The sequence below is a fragment of the Protopterus annectens genome, chromosome 4.part1 (assembly GCF_019279795.1).
Source record: "Protopterus annectens isolate FY-2018-M chromosome 4.part1, PAN1.0, whole genome shotgun sequence".
Taxonomy (NCBI): domain Eukaryota; kingdom Metazoa; phylum Chordata; order Ceratodontiformes; family Protopteridae; genus Protopterus; species Protopterus annectens.
In genome coordinates this window covers 87,580,828-87,594,928 of record NC_056734.1, presented here as the reverse complement: position 1 = coordinate 87,594,928, position 14,101 = coordinate 87,580,828, and positions in this window count along the sequence as shown.

Here is a 14,101-nt window from a genome sequence, read left to right as displayed (position 1 = left end):
CAGTGGTGAGTGGTTGAGGTGTTCCTGTCTATCCTTCCTGTTCATACTGATCCACAGGACTGGATGTGGTCAGGTTGCTGCTTACAGCTAGGGACACATCTGCATTAGACACTTATTCAGCATGCTGCATCATGCATGTATTCCCATATTGTACACATGCAACAATGTAGATTGGGACAGCTCTGGCAATCTGTGCTCCAGTGATATTACTCCTCAAACTTACATGTCACTGCATTTCTACATGGGATTGTGTGTGTGTGTGTGTGGGGGGGGGTATTGCACACCTGAAGACTTTAAACATTTGCAGTGACTGTACTGATATTTTGGTTACTCTGTTGGCTTTCATTTTATATTGTATTGTGACCTATCTTGCAGAAAGGAGGTATATCAGTAGAGTACACATGTTAGATCTTAATGGTATATATTTCAGTTTCAGACTTCTTACCCTTCAGAAGAAAAATGCAACTGCCCGACCTGTTGTAGTATGTCTGTGTAGGCCTGGTGGGCGGGGGGTGTTCACCATTGCCATCATGTGGGGGCCTTAGTCCGGCCTTTCTTTATAGTTATCTACACCTGTCCTGCTGGGTGAGGCTGGTAGTGGGTATGTGACCCTCATTGACATCCATGTGTGTGACCTATTGACACCCACAGTTATATGAGACATCACATGTACTGAGGTAGGAGTTGTCACCTTGTGTAGTGCTGCCTAGTATGTTGACACCAGTATTTGTTATGGATTTCCTGCTGTCTCATATAGCTATTAGCTGTCTGCTGCTATCCCATTCAGCCACCCAATTCCCTTGCATGCTTGCATCCATGTCATACATACAAGTATGAGAACGTACTACTCCATTCAATAATTGATAGGAAGGGTGAGTTACCTTGTTGCTGGACCAGCATTGAGGATGGTGCTGGAGGCCTGACTATGTTGGATGCACGTAGTACACTCGCTATACGTGGCAAAGCACAGGTATTGTCATGTTTAGCATCCCTTTTACTTTATGTGTGAGTTAGAGAGAGGTATCAGTCCCTGGATCCCTACAGTGTCAGTGTGTGTGCTATGCATTGCCTCTTTGCCAAGGCATAGGTATACTGGGCACACCTCCTTCTGCCTACAGGGGCAGGCTCAGGATGTTCCTCCTCCATGTCCCTCTGTGCCTGTTCTGGCCTTGGCAATGGTGGGGGGCTGTGTGGCCCTGCCCTGTGCTGTTCCTGCTGCAGCTGTTTCTGCAGGATCATATTGTGCAGCTTGGCACATACTATGAACATTTGTGTACATGTAGCTGGAGAGTACTGCAAGGCTCCACCGGATATGTCAAGGCAGTGGAACCATGACTTGAGCATCCCAAACACATGCTCTACTATGATCCTGGTTTGTGTGTCTGCCTCATTATGGTGTTCTTGTTCAGGTGTGCGTGTGCATTTCTGATGGAAATCATCAGCCATGGCTCCAGTGCATAGCCAGCATCCCACCTAGATGGCCATATGGGATGTCCCCCTGGCAAACGCCTGATACAGCTGTGAGCAATGCCAGATGTGGGAGTCGTGATAGATTCCAGGGCTGCCAGCACACATATTCATGATAATGCCCTAGGCATCACACATGACCTGCCAGTTGATGGAGGGGATGCCCTTGTGGTTTATGTAGACTCTACCCCACTCAATGGGTGGTGCTTTGATGTGGATGTGCATATAGTCTATAGCACCAACCACCTCAGGGTATTCTGCTATATGGTGGAAGAGACGCATACTTCTGGTCAACATCTCACGGGTGGTGGGGAAATATATGTGCTCATTGGCATGTGGTGTCATGGCATCCAGGAACTGGTGGAGCACCCAGGATGCTGATGCCTGTGAGACTCCCATGATATACCCAGTTGGTCTTTGGAAGGTACTTGTGGCTAGTATTCTTAAGCCTACACATACCTTGGTATCCACTGGGATGGGTTCCCCTCTATTAGTTCTGTCTGTGAGGCGTGGCTGGCACAGCTCAACAATTTGCTGTAGAATGTCCCTGTCCACCCTATAATGCTCCACTATCTCCAGCTCATGTAGTCTCTGGTAGGTTACCCCGGGTCTGTACACTCTTCTCCTCCTCCTCCTCACTGTGGGTCGGTTGTCAGCATTCTCCTCCTCACCACCTTCAGTCTCTAGCACATATTGATGGAGTAAAGAAGCTGCAGCCTCTAACATATTTAGTTAATTTTGCCAGTTAAAAATCCCCCATCTGTGTACACCAGTGGTGTAGAGTTTGTGGGAAAAACCAGTCTGCAGGGTGTCTGCATAGTTTATAGTAGTGTGCTGGGCTGCTGCATGTGTAATTGGTTGATTCTGATACATTCCACCTGCCAGCTATGCTAGTTCTCCTTGATTGCCTTCCTACTGCTGTTTCCCCTTCCCAGATCCTCCCTATTTCATCCCGAGCAAACTGCACATATCCAGTACTCAAATGTAAACAGTGCTGCCATTTCCTCTTTTTTTTTCTGTTTAAAACCCCGTTTAGGCTATGTACACGCTGCTCAAGCACATCTGACACATCCCCTTCCTTAGCTGTGCTTAGCTAAGGGCAAACACGGGCCACAGAACTCCAATGAGCTTACAGCAATCATGACACACCCCCTTATGAAGCCATTCAGCTCTTACACTTGCACTGTTGTATTGTTGCACCTACACGGTTAAGTACAAGATGACACTTTGAAGAAATCTGTAATTCAGTAAAACTCCCCCTCATTTGCATACCCCAGTGTGTAGGTCTTTAGTTACTGCACTAACATGGACCCTTTCCCCTTGACAACCAGTGCTCCCTGGTATTGTTTACATTCTGCATGCCATTGACTATAATGGCAAAATACAGAATTAACTTAAAATTGACTTTTCTCATTTTTTTCTTATTTTCGGCACAATCACGTTTGCCCGCCACTGCCCTATGCTTAAATGGTCAAAATCGGCAAATAAAAGTTTAATTTTCATAATTATTAATCACTTTTTAATGCCAGTTACCTTATATTTGGCCATTGGCATGTCTACTGTACATAATACATGCTTTTCCACGAGTTGTCATGCCTCCATTTTGTCAGTTGCAGAAATGTACTCAATTATTTTCTGAATACATTTCTGCACTGACACTGTTCTAGCATGGAGACCTGACAGCTTGGTGAATCGCAAAATTACCTCATTTGCATGGTTTTCACCAGCAATGAGGTGATTTGCATATTTGCCAGTTTTCCATGCTAGAACAGTGTAAGACTGCTTGTGCATGTGAAAAGAGCACTATCCTGAAACGCTCGGTGGCCATTTTCCATGCAGGAGCTCCTACGCTGTTCCTGCACAGAAAATACGGCTTCCTGAATCCCGGGGTAACTCTTATTTGCTGGACTAGCACTTACCTTTGTTTACTTTATCAACGTCCACTGAAAATGGGTTGCTGGCCAGTTAGACTTTCCTGGCAAACAAATGTAAACTAACTAAATAAATAAATAAACAAAAGTTATTTCCATGTAGTGTGGTACAACTAACAATGGAAGAAGAGCTGAGTTACTCACGGGATCATGAATGTTGTCTAGAAGTGTCTTAATTTGTGAAGCTTGAGAGAATAGGAAAGCCTATTGAAGCTTAAAGTAGATGCAAATTATGTTGCATGAAGCCAATGGGGAGGTTTAGCTCTGCAATAAATAAATCAATAACTGAGAAGGCCACAAGTTATCAGTAGTGACTTTCACTGCAAGACAGAAGCGTCAAGAGTTTACATGCATTCATTATTTCAAATGGAATTGTATTTATTTGTTACACAAGTATATCCACCAGATACAAGCTTCTTTCTTCAGCCTAGGAGCACTCATTAAAGTAATTTATTCAATCACACATCAGAAAGATGGACAATAAAAGCATAAGACAAAGAACTACAGAATGAAGCTTGTTGGTAATATATTGTTTTACTAGTCTAACTCTTATGTGTTAAACTAGCACTTATATTTGTTTACTTTATCATGGTCTTTACATGTATTTTTAGAATGTAAAGTGTATTTAAACATGCAGGCTGAAAAAAACTAGGCCTTCTGCATTATTAATGTAATTCTCACTCTGTCTACTGTTTTATTCATGTAACAAATGTTTATTTGTTTAACATTTTGCAAATGTTCACCAATAGGGTATCAATGTACAAGTATCATCCTGTGAAAAAAACAAAGTCCACCAATATGCTGCTGTGAAGCTTGAACTGGAAGAAAGCAAATGACTGACAAAATACAAGCCACCCTGGTGGAATCACAAAATCAATCGGCTGTATAAAAGAAGGAGGAAAATCAAGGCAAAAATTAGGCAGTGCAGCACCCAGCAGGATAAAAGCACCCTCATTACACTAAACAAACAACTCAGAGGACAAATAAAGTCTACCAAAGCCAAATTTGAGGTAAGTTTGGCCTCCCAGGCCAAGGACAACCACAAAGAATTCTTTAGCTATGTCTGCTGCCTCAAAGGCAATACACAATTGTGTGCAGAGCTCAATGTAAATGGAGGCACCTATACTGAACCAGAAGATATAGCAAATCTCCTGGCTGATAAATTCAGCTCCAACTTTACTCCTCTCTTCCCCTCAACCTTCCCATAGAAAATATCATCAAATATAACTCCCCCTATGATCACTAGGGAAGAAGTCTTTAATGCTCTCTCTAAGACTAATGCCACTACATCAGTGGTCCCAGACAATATTTCAGGATGCCTTCTAAATAGCATGAAACATGACCTATCAGGGCCTCTGGAATTACTATTTAACTGTAGCCTCCAAACAGGCTTTGTGCCTTGTGAATGGAGAAAGGCAACAGTCATCCCTCTGCACAAAGGAAGGCCATCTACAGACCCTGGAAACTATGGACCCATAAGTCTCATTAGTCTTATATGTAAAACCACGGAAAGAATTATCATGGAGATGATCAACAGAGATATAGTAAACCTCCAGACACTGACCCAACCCAGTTTGGTTTCATCAAGGGCAGGTCATCCCTACTCAAATTGGTGGAGAAGGTTATAAAAGCAATGGATGAGAGCAAAAGCATTCACACTGCCTACCTTGACCTGGCCAAGGCATTTGACATAATACCTCACTTGGGCATTGTTTACAAAAACAAGAGAGTAGGTAAAAACCTGTATGTCACCCGGTGGATAGCCAACTGGCTCACAGACAGGACCCAGGAAGTTAGAATTGGGGAGTCCACCTCCACAAAGAGGCCAGTCACAAGTGGAGACCCTCAGGGATCAGTCCTTGGACCACTCCTTTTTGGCATTTACTTCTCAGAAGTCAAGGCCAGTGTCAGTGGTCTCTGGCTGACTAAATTTGCAGATGATTGAAAGTTAGGAGCTGTCATTGAATCTCACACTGACATAAATGTTCTCCAGAAGGGGCTGACATAGACAAACAACTGGAGTCAGAGTCATGAACTAAAACTAAATACCAAGAAATACATAATAGCATCCTTTGGGAAGTCATCCATCCCTGGTAAATATCACATTGACAACACACCCCTTAGCAGTGACCCAGTAGTCAGGGACTTAGGGATAAACATAGATAGTAATCTAGCCTTTGATCATCATGTGTCTACAGTGGTGAGGAAATCATTCTATGCTGCACAACTTATAAACAAAGGTATGACATCTAAGTCCAAGGAAGTCATTAGTCCACTGTATTCGGCATTCATCAGACCTATCATTGAGTACAGTGCCCCTTTGGTATGTACCTAAGCAGGCATATCCAACAACTGGAATGTCCACAGAGGTTCCTCACTAAACAAATGCAGGACAGATGTAATATGTCCTATGCAGACCTCCTCAAGGCCCTGTCCCTGTATTCTGTCTCCCACAGGCTTTTAAGGGGAGATCTAGGCTTGGCATACAGGGCATTGTCAGACCTCCGTCTGATGGATCTCCTGCATATCCACAAAACAAACAGTACCAGAATTACCAATTCTAAAGACTTAAACCTTACCTGTGATATAAATAGGACCTGCTGGAGAAATAGGTACGTATCACATAGACTACCCCATCTGTGGAACAGGCTCCCCATTCATGTAAAGCAGAGTTTCTCCCTAATCCAATACAACTGCAGCTTGGACAACTGTATGGGAAACCATAAGCTCATCCCTGGTTTTGGTTTGGCACCTATGTCTCTGATGCAAACAGGTAACCTGTAAATGGTTCATCTCCCAGGCCCATGCTTACACTTATCAAGGGTATCAGAACTTATCAGACATTTGGGATGCATGGCTAGGCTTAAAAAAGCCCTTGTTGTTGTTAGCCTAGTTAACACCTATGAACCTATACTTTTCAATGCTTGCTGAATGCAGCTTTGCTGTTTAATGAGAAATGCAATTAGTTGTGTGTGTATGTGTGTGTAAAACAGCAAGTGAGATGGAGAGAGTATACCTCTGATATTATTTTCTCAATTATTTAGTGCAGAAGCAAAATGCTTTCCATCAACATGCTGTATCTATACAATTAGGAAAATGAAACAACAATCACTGGTTTTATTGACTGCAATCTGCAGTGAATTATCAGTAAACAAAGGCAAAATCAGAGATTTTATGCAAAATCAGGAACAGATAAGGATCATGGGGTAGGGATGGAGAGGGTTGCGATGTCTAGTACTATATAAATTTTGTATTTATTCATTTGATCACAGTGAAAATTTAAAGTGTATTAAGTCAAAGAAACTGCTTATAATTTGGAACTTTTGTGTGTATCTGTATGTTTGTATGTTTGCAAATATGTCTGTGTGCGTGTGTGTGTGTGTGTGTGTGTGTGTGTGTGTGTGTGTGTGTGTGTGTGTGTGTGTGTGTGTGTGTTCATGCATGCGTGCATATCTGCAGAGCCAGATCATGGTCAAATGAGGCCCTAGGCAGGGTAATGCATCAGGTTCCCCCATACACAGCCCCCCTTGTAGCCATTCCAGTCTCCCATTACTTGGCTATTTCTCCCCAGTTACCATAAACACTGTTCAAACCTCTCAGTGTACATACTGTTTTCTGCTTTACTTCTACAATGATTATTTGGATTTCATTTAAAACTTTATTTCAAATTTTATAGCACAAACACTGATAGACATTTGCTAAACAAAGCACAACAGTTTCACAATGAAAACAGACTTAGCATTAAAACTCCTCTCCCCTTGATACTCACATTCATGAAACAGCATTCAAATCTTCATTCAAAGAAAATGCATCTAGCCAGTAGTGGGTAAAGTTTACCTTTGGGCTGTTTTCAAATCATAGGCCCCTTGCATACATTTTAGGACCATGCAGACCTGCACATGTTCTTTGATTCAACTTCCTGATCATATTAAATTATATTCATTGCATAATACAGCAACATTTGTTACAGTGTGTTTTAAATTTATAGTTTTGAACATTTTTCCACTAAGCAATGAAACAAAATGTATGAACCAATGACAAAATTGCCCAGTTCAGAACATTATAACCATAAAAGTCTACTCAAACATTACAATCCACCAATATCAGTCAATATACTCAATCTCTGCAGAAGTAAGCCATCTGAATAATTTATGCATTAGAGATCACTTACTAATGAAGAGGTTGCTGCTAGTAAACAACTTTATATTTCAGTGTTTTATCTAAAAATTCAGTGCCTGCTGCCCTTGAAGTATAAATTGCTTATGTTACATTAATAAAAAAAGGTTAACTGGTGATATTGCAATAGGGAATAGATGGCAAACTGACAAGAGATTCATAGTTAATATGCATGTCATCTAAAGGAGGGCATACACAGGATTGCAGAGTGAGTCTGAATATGCCTCTGAATTTGTGTGTGTGTGTGTGTGTGTGTGTGTGTGTGTGTGTGTGTGTGTGTGTGTGTGTGTGTGTGTGAGAGAGACTTTCTATATGTGTGTGTGTGTGTGTGTGTGTGTGTGTGTGTGTGTGTGTGTGTGTGTGTGTGTGTGTGTGTGTGTCTGTGTGTATGTATATATATATATATATATATATATATATATATATATATATATATATATATATACATGTGTGTGTGTGTGTGTTGTGTCTTGGCATTAAATCCTTATGTAACTTACATTTTGAATTTAAAATACTTCATACAATTACAACCATATGTGTCACAGCAATTCTGTAACACAAGACGGAGGAACTATTTTACATCAGAAATGTTACAATATGTATATACTAATAAAAAAATACATATGAAACAATTTAACAACTAGCCCATTATCTAAACGCAATTATGACCTCCATGGTGAGTGTCATTGGGGGAATAATGGGCCTTCCTGGGCTGTACAGCCCCGGGGTAGTCCATTATTTCCTGAATACTGCCCACGCTGTCCACCATTATTGCTTGCATACAAAACACCTGTATACCTTATAAGTTGCACATGAGAGTACATAGCAATCAACTGTGTATTATATTAAGAGCTCAAGTGACAAATATATCCTCAATGTTTCTGCAATCAAAGGGTAGCTGTGTTATGCTGCATGACATCTTAGCACAGAAAAGATATTTAGTAGGATGTACTTTGTATATCTTACATGCTTTTTCCCCTGCTGCCCTGTCCTCTACCATCTTATGAATGATTCATACATTGTTTCACTCAATGGACAAAATGCTAAAGCTGAGGAAGTTACCATACTATGGTTATGAAGGGGTTTGGTATCACATGAGCTCCTACAGTGGTGTTATGCCTTTCGTTAAATAAGCCCGAAAAAGCTTGTAGTGCCAAACGTTATTGCATAATAGATGCATATGTTTGTTCATATTCAAAAAAATATCATCACAACTTTCAACATTGGGGCCAGCATCAGTGCCATCCATCATCACTCTGACCATCCCTAGTCCAAAGACTGTTAAGTCATCCCTGTCAGAGGCAAGGCCCTTTAATAAATTATCCAATTCCATGACATATGGAAAAAGGTATAATAAAATATTGACTGTATGCCCCCAGAATCAATAGTAGACTCCAAAATGTTTGAAAAACAGAACCCAAAGGTCCTTGGAATATTAGTAGACAAAATAGCCACTGTGTTCTTATGACTGAAAACAATACATTTATTAAAAAAAACCCAGCCGATTCATACATAGATCAATAAGCACTAGGCCAAAGAAAAAGAATAACTGTGTGATGTAGTCACAAAAGTGTCAGTTGGGTGAAGTACAACCCATAATACTATATCATATATACTGTATAGAAGTATAATAGGCCATAAGGCGATCGTTGTGTGAACCAATAAGCCCAAGGTTTATGGAAAAAACATCCAAAATCCAAATATAATATTGTACAAATTGATTCCAGAATCAATAATCAACAGTGACTAGTACAAGGATGAAAATAATGCCATCAGTAAGAAATGAATGAAGGGACCCACTAGTGCTCCGCCCCGAAGTTTAAAGTCACAGAACTAAACTAAAAAATAAAAAATAATGTAGGCAAATACAAGCTTTCCAGGAAAAAAACATAAATAACTTAGCTTATATATTTATGTTAATCAAAATTCGTGAGATATAATCATCAACATGAAATATAATGATGCATAATGAAGGGCAGAAAGTGCATAATCCACTAGGTCCCACCATCTATGCATAGCTGTAAGGATAAATCCAAATCATTGGTATATCCAAACAAAAGACTAGAATCCCTGAAAACATCAAGTAAACAAACCAGTGCTTACAGATATGATCTGACGACAGAAACAGTATCTGTAAAAAATGAAAAAAACGAAATATCCAACTGATCAAATAATAAAAAGGATGGAACCATATAATTGTCAGTAAACCACAATAATATTCAAAAATGGATCAAATACAGAATGTTAAACAGAGTCCATTATTGCAAAAAATAGCAGCCTGTGATCAATTAGGCCCTACACATGCGAAGACCTTTTTTCAAATAGTCAAATTCACCCAGTCTATAAAAGAACACTGTTGACCACACTTGTTCCTTCCGATATAAATTCCCGTTGTAGATATTGAACAAAGTTACCAAAATGATCATTAATGAGGACACAGATCGAAAAAACAAATAATCCTATAAATCCAATGATGTACATATATGCACACTCGCCTGTTCTAGATGAAGTCACAAAAACAGACTGCCTTCATTACATCGCTCATGCTAGAGCTGCTATTTAAATATACAAGCTCTATTGATGATGTAAAAAAAATATAAGAAATCACTGCCCTTGTCCTGATCTGGTATAAAGGTCTTCCAAGAATAGTGGATCCAAAAAATGACACCAACAGTTATGCACACAACTGCCCAAAGAAAACAAAGAAAAAAGTTACCAAAAATTCAATAGTGGCTGATATAATCCAAACCAAAATAACCTCAGCCAGATGAAAATAAATGATTTTAGAAAGGAGATATGGGTGAAACGGCCCTCACGTACTGCAAAATGCCATAAAGTAGGGGAGGCATCAAAAGTTATTATTTATAAATGGAATCCAACTCCTTCAGTTATCTGAAATGCTTGTGGAGAAAGTAGCATAATATTCCAATCGGGGTCCCCAGGAGAGTAAATAAGACCACAAAAGTTACATCTTCAGATCAGTAGGTGCCACAGGCCAACCGCAGAGAAACTCAGGAAGACTGAAACAACAGAAACCTCTGCGAGTACGGCAACTGCACAGTCTCAATGAAAGTCAATGTAAACCAAAAAATAGAAAGACCAGCATACAGTGGCTCCAAATAAATACTTTATTGAAAGTATTCTTAACAAAAAAACAAACCGGTTTTGGCTGTATAGTTACATAGCCTTCATCAGTGTAGTTATCAGCAAAGTAACAGATACTTTAAATACATAATTCAGAGGACATATGATCAATTAAAGATGCTCATTAAGCCCTGGTTTAAAGAGGCCTCCTAGTTTAACAATCCATTTTTTTCTCCATACTGTTTAACAAATCATGCCAACCCAATTTATTATTTCTAGGTCTCATTATTTTATCAATGATCCTTCTAGCATGTCGAGGGATCAGTTGCTAGTGTCCTCTCCTGCTCAGCTGGTGAACCTGGGAATATTGAGGCAATGTTACAATTGCCTCATGTACACAGACAACCCTCTCCTTCTCCCACAAAACACAAATACATGCGAGAGATGCAACTATACAGCCAAACTGGAGGCTGAGCTCTCTCAACATAGGACTGGCAAGACCAGACAGGAGGAGAAGGAAACCACACACACCACATACCCAGTCTCACATAGTACTATCACAACTTCAAATCATACACATAAACACAAAAAGACATACTCGGAGGCTCTGATCAAAAATCTACCAAAACAGCAGAGGCCAACAAAGCAGACACCCAAACAACTACCACCTCAGGACACAACACATGCAACACATAGACCACACAGTCAGTGTGCCAAACAGTCACAGCCCTTAAGGCCAAACACAATGCCAGACACACTCGTCATTGGTGACTCCATAGTCAGACACACTGACATCCCGCTCACCAGATTGAATAAGGAGAAGGTCACAGTAAGCTGCCTGTCGGGCGCTAGAATCCGCCACATAACGCAAGCACTCAGGTCTCTCAACAGCAGGTACAAGTACGACTCAGTCATTGTCCACGCTGGTGTAAACGACCTGAGACGTACCTCCTTGGACTACATGAAAAGAGACATTGAGGAGCTCTCTGATTATGTAGCCCAGGCAGGTATGACCCTGACCTTGAGCAGTATCCTACCTTTACCAAGAATGATGCCACAATACAGAGATAAGATGATCAGCTTTAATAATTGGCTTAAACTCTGGTGTCATTCAAAGGGGATCCAATGTCTGTCTGCCTGGAATGACATGCTGGACAAGCCACGCTGCTTCGCAAGGGACGGCTTGCACCTGTCACCCCTGGGCTTCTGGATATTGGCAAAGGCTCTTGCCACCCCCATAGTGCCTTTTTTAGGCAAGGCTCAAACTCTAAACCTACCACCCTAGAACACAAAAAAGGAAAAAAACTAAGGGTAATGCTGCTCAATGCCAGAAGTCTCAACCTCAAGATGCACGCACTCGAGGCCCTTCTCAGTATGGAGAACATCGATCTCTGTGCTGTGACTGAAACCTGGTTCAAGGCTCCTGAGAGCACCCCAGCACTATCAGGTTTTACCTCATATCATGCGTTCCGGCCCCAAAATCCGGACAACACCAAGAAAGGAGGGGGGGTGTCCATATTCATCAAGGACACCCACACCTCAAGATTGGTGGCAATGCATGATGCATCGGAGACCATCCAGGTGCAATTAACAATAGGCAAGACTGCTCTGCAATTTGTAGCATGTTACAGGCCACCCTCTCAAACTCAGGAACCTCACATAGCTTTCCTGAAAACACTGGAGGGGATAAATGTATCTCCAAACACCATCATACTAGGTGACTTCAACTACCCTAATATAGACTGGGATCACTACTCAAGCCCCAACACTCTAGCCCAAAGGTTCCTAGAGTTCATAAACTCAAATGCCATGGAACAACTAGTCACCATCCCCACAAGAGGTGAAAACATACTTGATCTCATCATCACGAACATGGGATCACAATGTTCAACACCGGAAGTATACCCCTCACTGGTGAGATCAGAACATAAACTAATCTCACTGGAGGTCCTCATCCCGCCCCCACCTGAGATAAAAAAGACCACAGTGAAGAACTTCTCAAAAGCCGACTTCACACTTCTAAAGACTAGTGTGGTCTCTTTTAAGGCCCCCGAGCCAGTGGAAAACATTACTCAAGCCGCTGAATCACTTACAAATGCCTTCTACCAGCACCTACAGGACTGCATGGATCAGGCAATCCCAAACAAAACAAAGACTCTTTGTACTAGAGGCAAGCGTCCAGTCTGGTGGACCCCAGCCATAAACAAGCTCTACAACAAAAGGAGGAAGCTACTACAAGATAGAGCAAAATCCTTAAAAGGTAAGACACCTTTGATCATTATAAGTAAAAAACTAAGAGCTCTCATAAAATCATCTAAGGCAAATTTTGAGAGAAAAATCTCTAAGGACTCAAAAGACAATCATAAGGCCTTCTTTAGCTATGTTAGAAACCTGGGAGGAAACTCCTTGATATGCTCAGAATTAGTTCAGAATGATGTAAGAATCACTGAACCTACAGACATTGCCAACATACTGGCTGACAGGTTCAGTGCAAACTCCCCCCCCTCCCCCCCAAAAGGAGAGATATCTATAACAGAGGATTGTAGCCCCCCAAACATCTCTAACGCTCAGGTGAGAACTGCTCTCTCCAAGGCGAAAAACACAGCATCCATAGGACCAGATGGTGTCCCGGCTGTGTGCTCCATGAACTCAATGAGGAATTAAACCCGCAGTTAGGACAGCTGTTTAATCTTAGCCTCACCTCAGGATACATACCCAAGGAGTGGCGCACGGCAACTGTGGTCCCACTTCACAAAGGCGGTGCCTCCACCGACCCTGGAAATTACCGTCCCATCAGCTTGACAAGCCTGATCTGCAAAGCTATGGAGTGGATCATAATGGAACTCATAAATAAAGACATAGGGGACTTACAGACTTTGGATCCAACCCAGTTTGGCTTTGTCAAAGGCAGATCATGCCTTTTAAACTTGGTTGACTTCTTCGAACAGTCAACAAGGCCATTGAAGAGGGAAAGGCAGTCCACACAGCCTACCTCGACCTGGCAAAGGCTTTCGACACAATACCCCACTCAGGTATCGTTGAAAAACTCATCAGCTTAAATGTAAACCCATACGTCACAAGATGGGTTGCAAACTGGCTAAGTGACAGAACCCACAGGGTCAGAGTTGCTAGCGCCATGTCATACTCAAAGCCTGTCACAAGTGGTGTCCCACAGGGCTCAGTCCTGGGCCCACTCTTGTTCGGCATCTACTTTTCAGAAGTACAAGCAAACACAGGAGGGTTATGGCTGACAAAATTTGCAGATGACTGCAAACTGGGTGCCATAATCGAGAATACATCTGACACAGATATCCTCCAGAAGGGTCTCATAGAAATGGATAACTGGTGCCAGAGCCATGGCCTAAAGTTAAACGCCAAGAAATGCATAGTCATACTCCTCGGGAAAAACAAGGTTACCCCTAGCTACCATATAGGTGGCAATC